Here is an 8598-nt window from a genome sequence, read left to right on the forward strand (position 1 = left end):
CCTTAACAGCAGGAAAGTGGATCTGAGGCTGTGTAAAGTAACAGTAGCAAAAGACAATGAGCCAAGCCAACTCAAATCTTCCCCAATTAGTTTCCCTAGTCATAAAGACAAGGATCATCTAAATGTACATGGAACAGCAGCTATTAAACCTTTCAGATCCCTACAAGTAGAAACTATACAGATAAATCCGTTGCATCCACTCACACACATCAGCAGGCTGCAGGAACTCCTAGTGGGAGCAAACCCAGCATCATGGTGGATGCTGTAAGGAGAGGGCCCGGCTGCTATTCCCCTTAAACTCCTCCTAAACATTGAATTCCTGATTAAACTAGTTTCTATCAGAGCTAAGTGGCTCTCAGTTGTCTTAGTCACTTAAAATGTCATCTCAGACAGCCTGGTATGTTTGCCAAACCTTCTTGAACTATCCCTCGAGAATTAACATCAACCTCCACAGTTAAACGGGACTGGTTTTGGTACTGGACTCTTCTAGGCCACTTCGGAGTCAATCATCAAAAGCATTTGTTTACAAGATGACTTTGTAGGTGAACGGTCCCGGTCCTAGCTTTAGAACTGAATGGGGGTTGGGGAAGGGAAGCTGGAGAGATGGCTCAGTGGTTAGGCATTCACTGCCCTTGCAGGGGAGCTGGATTCAATTCTCAGCTCCCATATCAGGCACAAATACATACATATGCACAAACAAAAAAATGAATAAATAAAATCTTTTTAAAAATTAACCAGGCAAACAGAAAATTCATTTATCTGAGTTACACTTAACCTAAATTTGTTTAACAATCCCAAATGACTATGAAGTGTATGTTCATTTTCTGATGAGACTCCAAAAATCCAGTAATGAACAATGAATTTGTATGTTTGAAACATTTCATCAAAATAACAGAATGAATAACTACTTTTCCACAAAGGCAAGAGTGTGGCTAGAGCCTGACCGCAAGAAAGAAAGAAAGAAAGAAAGAAAGAAAGAAAGAAAGAAAGACAGACAGACAGACAGACGTCACATCTGTACCCCAAACCTTGTTTGTATTAAAGTTCACCAAAACCCAAAAAATGGTAAGGCAAGCTTCCTGTCCTGCTTCACACTGACTGTCTTCCTTTTGTTTTTCAGACAAGGTCTGACTATACTTCTTTGGCTGACTGAATGCACGTGCAAAGACTGGCCTTGCACTCACAAGATCCACCTGCCTCTGCCTCTGAGTGTTAAAATTAAAGATGTGCCACACCATACCCTGCCAAATGTTTCTTTCTAATGAACTGACCATTATTCCAAAAATTGGAAATGTTCAACAAAGCATAGAAAGAAAGACATTTCTTTATACCCAGGTCAGTCTGGGCCTCAACATCTGCCTTCACCCAACAACAACAAAATGCAAAGCAGCAAAGCAAAATGAAAAGCCAATGAAGGATTCTTTCTTCCAGAAGCAATTTACAAGCCCTCTGAAACAAAGCCTCCTGGAAACCCAGTGTGAGACTAGTTGTCCTCTTCCAAACTTGGGTCAGCCTGTTCAGGGCTCGGAGATGAAGCCCAAGCAGTTGCTGGGGTGTCTATGAGATGACCAGAGAGAAGGGGAACTCATTCTCTGAGACTGGTCAACAGTACCTGTTGCAATCTGCTGGACTGGCTGCTAGGGCCACTGCCCTGAAGTAACCCTTTGTAGGCAGTCTGTGATACAGGAAGAAAATCTTCCTATTAACAACAATAATAAGTCACTGATGTCGTTACATAAGAATACCAGTGGGTGGGATGACTTCAGTCTGAAAAGCCCTTTGTAAACAAGTGTACAATCTCACCTGACAAGGAACTGTCTTCTGCCTCTCAGGGTACCTTCCAAACCCCTTAATTCACGCTTCAGGGGAAGCTCAATGAAGGTACGATCAGGCTAGGACTCTTCCTTTGTTACTAAGTATTTACTAACTGGCAGGCACCACGCTGCCCACCCTCAAACCGATTCCATCTTGTAGGCCCAAAGCTCCTCTTTTCTCTTTCCTTGAGAGATGAGGAAACAGGACACAGAATTCTGGCTAAGTTCACACCTCCAGGGAGCAGCAGAGACAGGATCCACTTCCAAAGCTGCCCTTTAACTGCTCACCCCAACCAGTGACTAAAACAAAAAAAAAGGGGGGGGGGGGGAGGGAGGGACATCAATATTGTCACCAAGGCCCTAGGTTACTCACAGTTTGGCCATCTTGCTCTTACATGGTTATGAAGAACAGGCGCTACTGAGTGGGCTGGTCCCATGTAGCAGTGTTCAAAGGCATGGTTTTGAACAACAGCATTCTGGACTGATGCAGGGCCCTGGAGGAACAACGAGCTAACAGTTAGAGAGGACTGATCCTGCTCTAACCAAGGAGGTGGGAAGGCCATGACACTTAAGCCAGTATTTAGCCTAAGACTGAATCCCTACAATCTGCTGGGAACGATTCCTGTGGGGCCAGTGCCTGTACACAGCTTTTTCTGAAAAAACCCACTCATGTTGGGCAACGCCCAACTAAGCAGAGGGTCCCACCTGAGGGTGCTAAGAATGGTACCTGGCCTCACACCGTGCAATGTACAGACATGAAGCTACTGTGACATCACCTGAGTAGAGGCCTGACTTTTGTAAAGACTAAAAGCAGAAGCTAGCAAGAATCAAAAAGAATAATTTTTCAACTGCACTAGTCTTCAAGAGGAGAGTTTGGCTCTCAAGACTCCACTGTTCCCTGCAGCCAGTGTTGGCTATTCTGTGGGTCCTTCTTTCTCCCACCCTTCTCCACCTCTTCCCACCCTTTCAACCCCTCAACACCAGACAGGAGAGAAAGGGGACAGCGGCATTATCTATCGTTAGACCACTTGCTGCTGATAAGAGTACCAAGCTCCTCGGGGCAAGCTTGAGCCTCACCATCAAGAGGTCTAATTTCTTTTTTCTTTGCACACAACTACTTAACAAAACTTAACAAACCCAAACCAACAATGACCACCAAACACACCCCCAAAAACAGACAAACAAACAACAACAACAACAAAAAAAAACAGCAATCAACCAACAAACCCCCACTCAAACCAGGCCCCTAGCATTTGTAAATCCTCTGAAAAGTCCCAGCGTCACACAATCCTAGAAAATATCTGCGGCTGGCAAAACCATATGCCTGCTAGAGCATGAGGCAAATCACAGTCAGCTGCTGTGGACAATCTTAAGCAGGTCCGTATTCCAAACCTTAAAACGAAAACATATAATATTTTTGTGTTTTTTAAAGAAACCAAAATTCCAAAATTGTCACTATAGTTCCCTTTATGCGAGACATAAGACAAGAGCATCTAGGCTGGTTTCAAACTCCTGCAATTCTCCTGCCTCAGCCTCCCCAGTGCTTGGATTACAAAAAAAAAAAAAAAGAGCGGCAAAGATGAAGCTGACTGCAAAGGCCCTGCAAGGGTTAGATCCTGAGATCCTCTGTCGTCAGAGCCAGATCCAACATTCTCTCATTCATAGTCTCTCTGTCTGTCTGTCTGTCTGTCTGTCTCTCTCTCTCTCCTTCCCTCCCTCCCTCTTTCCCTTTCTTTTGTAACTACAAGCTTAACTCCCCTTCCCACCCTTCAGTAATAGTCAAAAGAAATCCACTAGCAATCATCTCAGATTTTCTCAAGCATCTTTAGTTTTTACAAGTATAAACAGCATTTCTGAAGTACATAAAGTAGGGGCTGAGGTGTAGCTCAGTTGCTAGTGTTTGCTCAGCACTCACAAAGCCCTGGGTTCAATCCCCAGCGCCGACAACCCAAATGTGGTGGCACAGGGCTGCAATCCCAGCCTCTGAGAGATACAGGCAGCAGGTTCAGAAAGTCAAGATCATCCTAGGCTACATGAGACTGACTCACACAGGTTAACAACAACCAAAAATCCATCAAATATTACAAAATGATAAATGTAAGAGTCTTTAAAAAAACAAAGTTAGGCTGGATGCAGTGATGCAGTCCTTCAATCTCAGCACCCGGTAGGCAGAAGCAGGTGGATCTCTGTGGGTTTAAGGCCAGCCTGGTCCATAGAGTTCTAGGACAGCCAGGGCTACATAGAGACCTTGGCTCAAAAAACAAACACTCCAAGTTAAACTGCATTTTAAGCCATTTTTTAAAGGAGAGTTTGTGTGTGTCTACTTACCATGCATGATACATCTAAAGGTCAGAGGACAACTTGTGGGAGTTGTTTTTTTCCTACCATGTGAGTTCTGGAGGTCAAACTCACGTTGTCAGACTTGGTCGGCACTTTTACCTACTGAGCTATCTAGACAATATGTAAATCTTTTGTACGTCCAGGATTAGTGTAAGTTTTATAAAGAAAGTAGTTTGGGATCCAGGGGCCTAACAGGTTCTAGACACAATGCAGGGAGCAGCAGAGCCCAGTGCCCAGCACCAGCAGCCCGTGTGCAGTCTGCACACCGTAGAGCCTTGGCTTCCTAACCAACCCAGCTTTCTGGATTCTCCGCTACTGACTTGGTCTGAAAATCAGACTTTATGTGCCAAGGTTAAGACTGTGGTTAGAGGCATTAAACTCTCTTCGTTAAGGTGAGAGACTAAACTCACCCAAGGCATTCCCACACCCCTGACCCTGAATGGGAGACAATCAATGTCCTTAGTCATCGAAGAAAACCCAAAGACTTCAGTAGTGTCAAGTATTTGTGCATCCTGAAGGCCACAGGTCCCAGGAGGCTACAAAGCTATGACCCGCCAACTTTCTTGCAGTGCTGGGAGGACGGAAGCACCAACAGTTGCCTCTAGCTCTCTCGCCTTTACATCTGACTGTCCGTCGGGAGGAACTTGGCTAAGTGATTCAGAAAATTTCCCAAGAGGAAAGCCAACGATTTTCAAAAGTGTAACTAGAGGCGGCATAGTGTCAACCTCCTTTCCCTTCTAGGTCAATACTGAAATTTTATCCCCAGTTTAGACCTCAGTCTTTGAGCATAGCTCTTAGGGTGGTGTATTGTATACCTAGACATTGGGATGTGTGACCCATTTTCTCACACAGGACCTCATGAAACAGGACAACCTCTTAACATAAAACATGGAGGAGCCTTCCTCTAATGGGAAATAAGTGTGGCTCATGTATTGCTACCAATTTTTCCATCGCTATAGTTCCAAACCACAAGATCTAAGACAAGACATGCAGACCCATGGTTAGATTATAAAAGGCTGTTTGTATCTACTCTTCATAAATAAGGCCCAGGCAGGGCAAATGCAAAGAAAGCAAAGGAAACAGACCCTTAGGAAACACCCCCTGCTGAGTTTCTAAGAGTTCACAGCACTGCCCCAGGCCCTTCTGCTAAGTAGCTTTTACAGCTTTAATGAACCCGAGTGGGTGGGACATATTTACTTCTGCTTTACATGTTATTGCTGTTAGCAGCAGCTCTTTTCCCTCTTGTGCTTGGTGCTTAACCTGCACAATTAGCGCCTTATTACAGCCCTAATTACCAAGCAGCTCAATTGAGTACTTCATTTTACTATCTGGCTCATGTACTAGCTCAAGGGCCTGGACTCCTCTGCTATAGGAAATCCTTAACTTCTTTCAAGCAAGTGCCTAATTCTTTTTGTTTTTCGGTCCATGAGAGCTTCACGTATTCAAAGGCATTAGGACACTTCCTGAGTGTTAGGCTCTTTGAGCATGCACGTCAAACATTCAACTCTTCCCTTCATTCCAGATATACCAGAGTCTGCTCTGCAGGGCTCTTCTTAGCTATTTGGAGTTTAGCTTTACTTTGTACATAACTTTTTCCTTATCTGATAAAGTGAACTAAACAGGGACAGGACTTAATCACATTCTATGTTCTTCTAGAAAGAGGATTCAAGAGAAGTGAATTCATGCTAGAACATTTATCCTTGCTTTTGAAACTAAATCTGTGGCCTAGGAATATAACTCAATGACAGAACGTTTTCCCAAGACTCATGAGCCTCCACCACCACCATCAAAAATTGATTGAAATTGAGCAGTATTTTAAAGGATAGTTACCAGCCCCATATCATGTGCATTCTGCTTTAGGTCCCCTGGTAGATGACAAGAGTTTGTGAGAAGCTATAGAAGGTGACGTTTGGGAACCACAAAGCCTCCACTCACATCCCGCCTCTGCTACATATTAGTTATGTGCTCTGTGACTTTGCTCAGGCACTTATGCTTTCTGTGTCTCCATTTCCCAAACTGTAAAATTGCCCTCATTAAGGCTATTCTGAGAACTGAATCTTTGTAAAGTTCTTGGTGTACAATAAGCACCACAGTGTCACAAAAAGTTAATAGAGCACAAAGTTTTATAAAAGACACAGCAACAAAACAAAATGAAACAAACAAAAACAAACAAAAAAACCCCAATGGAAAAGGAAAGGCAAACTGGTATACCACAGTATAATGTGCCATCCTTGGCTGTTTCATTTTCCTGGTTCTAATACGTTCTTTGAATTGCTTCAATAAATAAGAACCATGAGTTACAAGGTTTAAGGACATCTAATGCACTCAATGAATATGATGAAAATGATCTGGCAGCACATAGGAAAAATAACTAGCGAGGGTACCAGTGTTCCAGAAGAGAATATGAACTCCACTGTTCATGTTTCTTGAGGTCTCCCGAACCTAATACCAGGTATTACTCATAAAATTAGTCACCAAATAGATAACGCTGACTCGTCCTCACAAAGAACCTGTTGTCAGTTGTCAGGGGGTAGGAAGTGCCCGTGTGGTGCTAGGGAGGGAACTTAGGGCCTTTGTGCATGCTACTGTTCCACCACTAATGTACTTCTGAAGATATGCCGAAAGACTTTTTCCCAGGAAATTGACTCATGGTAGTTAAACTCAAATCAAACTTTCTTTTCTGACTTTCCAATCTTCACCACCATCCCCCCACCCCACTATATACATTAAAATAGCATCTTTCCCTAGTAATCTCTAGCAGATACCCTAATAGCAGGAGTCCCTGGCTATTTCACCAGTTCCTCACACAGAATCTAGTTGTCCAGTCAAACAGAGATGGCGTCTAGGTGCTATATCAGGGGTGACATCTGTTCCTCCACAAAAGGAATAAAACCCTCTGGCTCCACCTTTCCCAGTTAACCTAGAGGGCAAAGTCCAACCCTACAGGAAGCCTTCTCTGGAGCACTCGTAGTATTATGTATGGACACAGGAAATTCATGTCCAGTCTATCAAGAAAAGACGATCATTTGAAGGTTCAGCAGTTAACAGTATCTAGGAATACAGGCAGGCACTTCCTGTTACTTTTGCAATTTCAGTATAGCCAGCAATCCACTATGACAACTCTTTTTTCTGTTTGTTTGTTTTGGTTTTTCGAGACAGGGTTTCTCTGTGTAGCCCTGGCTGTCCTGGAACTCACTCTGTAGACCAGGCTGGCCTTGAACTCAGAAATCCACCTGCCTCTGCCTCCCAAGTGTTGGGATTAAAGGCGTGCGTCACTGCTGCCTGGCTCACTATGACAACTCTAATCACCATTCTCTGTGGCTATGCTTATAAGAGCCTTCCTTTTTATCCTGGAAAACTCTGGTCAGAAGTTCTATTTACTTGTTTAAATAGCTGTGAAGCCATAAGAGAAGAAAAGTCTTCCCCTCCTCCACCCTGGGAAATGGGGAGTGCCTCTGAGACAGAATCTCACTATGTAGCTCCGGCTGTCCTTGAACTCAGAGATCCGCCTAGCTCTGCCTCCCAAACGCTGGGATTACAGGTGTAGGGTGGACAGCATATTTTTTTTCTTGATGATTAAGCTGAAGGGTTACTTTTGTCAAAAAGAGAACACCAGGTGAGTTAAGTCTCTCTACCAACTCTCCCCCCATTTTCCCAGAGACCCTTTAAATTTTGGTTCACATCCTCTCTCTTCCTTAAAGGGCCCCTCACTATGACCCCAGCTTCACCTTGCAGGCATCCTTTCTGGATAACCTAAGTCCCATATACTCCCAGGGTCGGTTTTCTTTCATGCAGCTGTCCATCTTCCCCGGCGATCCCTTCCATCCAGGCATCCCGAAGCGCAAGGCACTCTCCCTACTTTCTTTGGGACAATACGCCAGCAACGGCACGGGGCACGGGTAACTTGAAAAGCTCTGGGTCATTATTTGATGATGGGCAGTAGGGGAGGAAAGGATAAGGGAAGACAGGACAGAGAAAGATGGATCCCTGGAGTGGAAGGAGGGGTGAGAAAATTGAGAAGCTGGCGCCCCACTCCTGGTGCAAGACCCTTCGGGACCAGTGACCTAACGAGGGATCCGTGGTCTCTTCTCTTCTGCCATCCTAGGGACCAACTAGAAGGGGGTTGAGGAGATGGTCCCTTATGGGCAGCCCAACTTCCGCCTTCCTGAGGTGTCTCACGTGCGCGCGCTCGGGTGCTTCCACTCCGGCCCGAGCGCTCGGGTTGCGCGCTTCTCATCGAGTCCCGGCTGGGGCCCCGCGCCTCCCTCCTTCAGGGGCTTCCCCACCGCACTGACCGTCAATCTGGAGGCAGCTCGCAGTCCCGCGCCGCCTGCTGCTGCCCCGGGGCCCAGCCTCCAGCGTCCGCGATGGCTCGGGCACCGGGCGCCACGGCTTGCCGGACTCGGCCTCACACGGGGCGGCGCGAAGGAGAGGCCCATGGAGC

The 8598-nt window shown here is 45.4% G+C and overlaps 1 protein-coding gene across 3 annotated transcripts in view; it reads right to left on the minus strand.

Annotated features, from left to right (window-relative positions):
* Zdhhc3 (zDHHC palmitoyltransferase 3) overlaps window positions 1-8595 on the minus strand; it is a 46123-nt gene extending 37528 nt beyond the window's left edge. For 2 of the 3 annotated variants that reach the window (XM_034483767.2, XM_034483769.2), the window contains exon 1: window positions 8450-8595. The gene's annotated coding sequence lies outside the window, so the exon portion shown is untranslated. Of the gene's footprint in view, window positions 1-2187; window positions 2309-8449 lie in introns of all 3 variants that reach the window. The other variant, XM_076917882.1, reaches the window with a different exon arrangement.
* Between the last annotated feature and the right edge of the window lie 3 nt (window positions 8596-8598).

Source organism: Arvicanthis niloticus, chromosome 21 (genome assembly GCF_011762505.2).
Source record: "Arvicanthis niloticus isolate mArvNil1 chromosome 21, mArvNil1.pat.X, whole genome shotgun sequence".
Lineage (NCBI taxonomy): Eukaryota > Metazoa > Chordata > Mammalia > Rodentia > Muridae > Arvicanthis > Arvicanthis niloticus.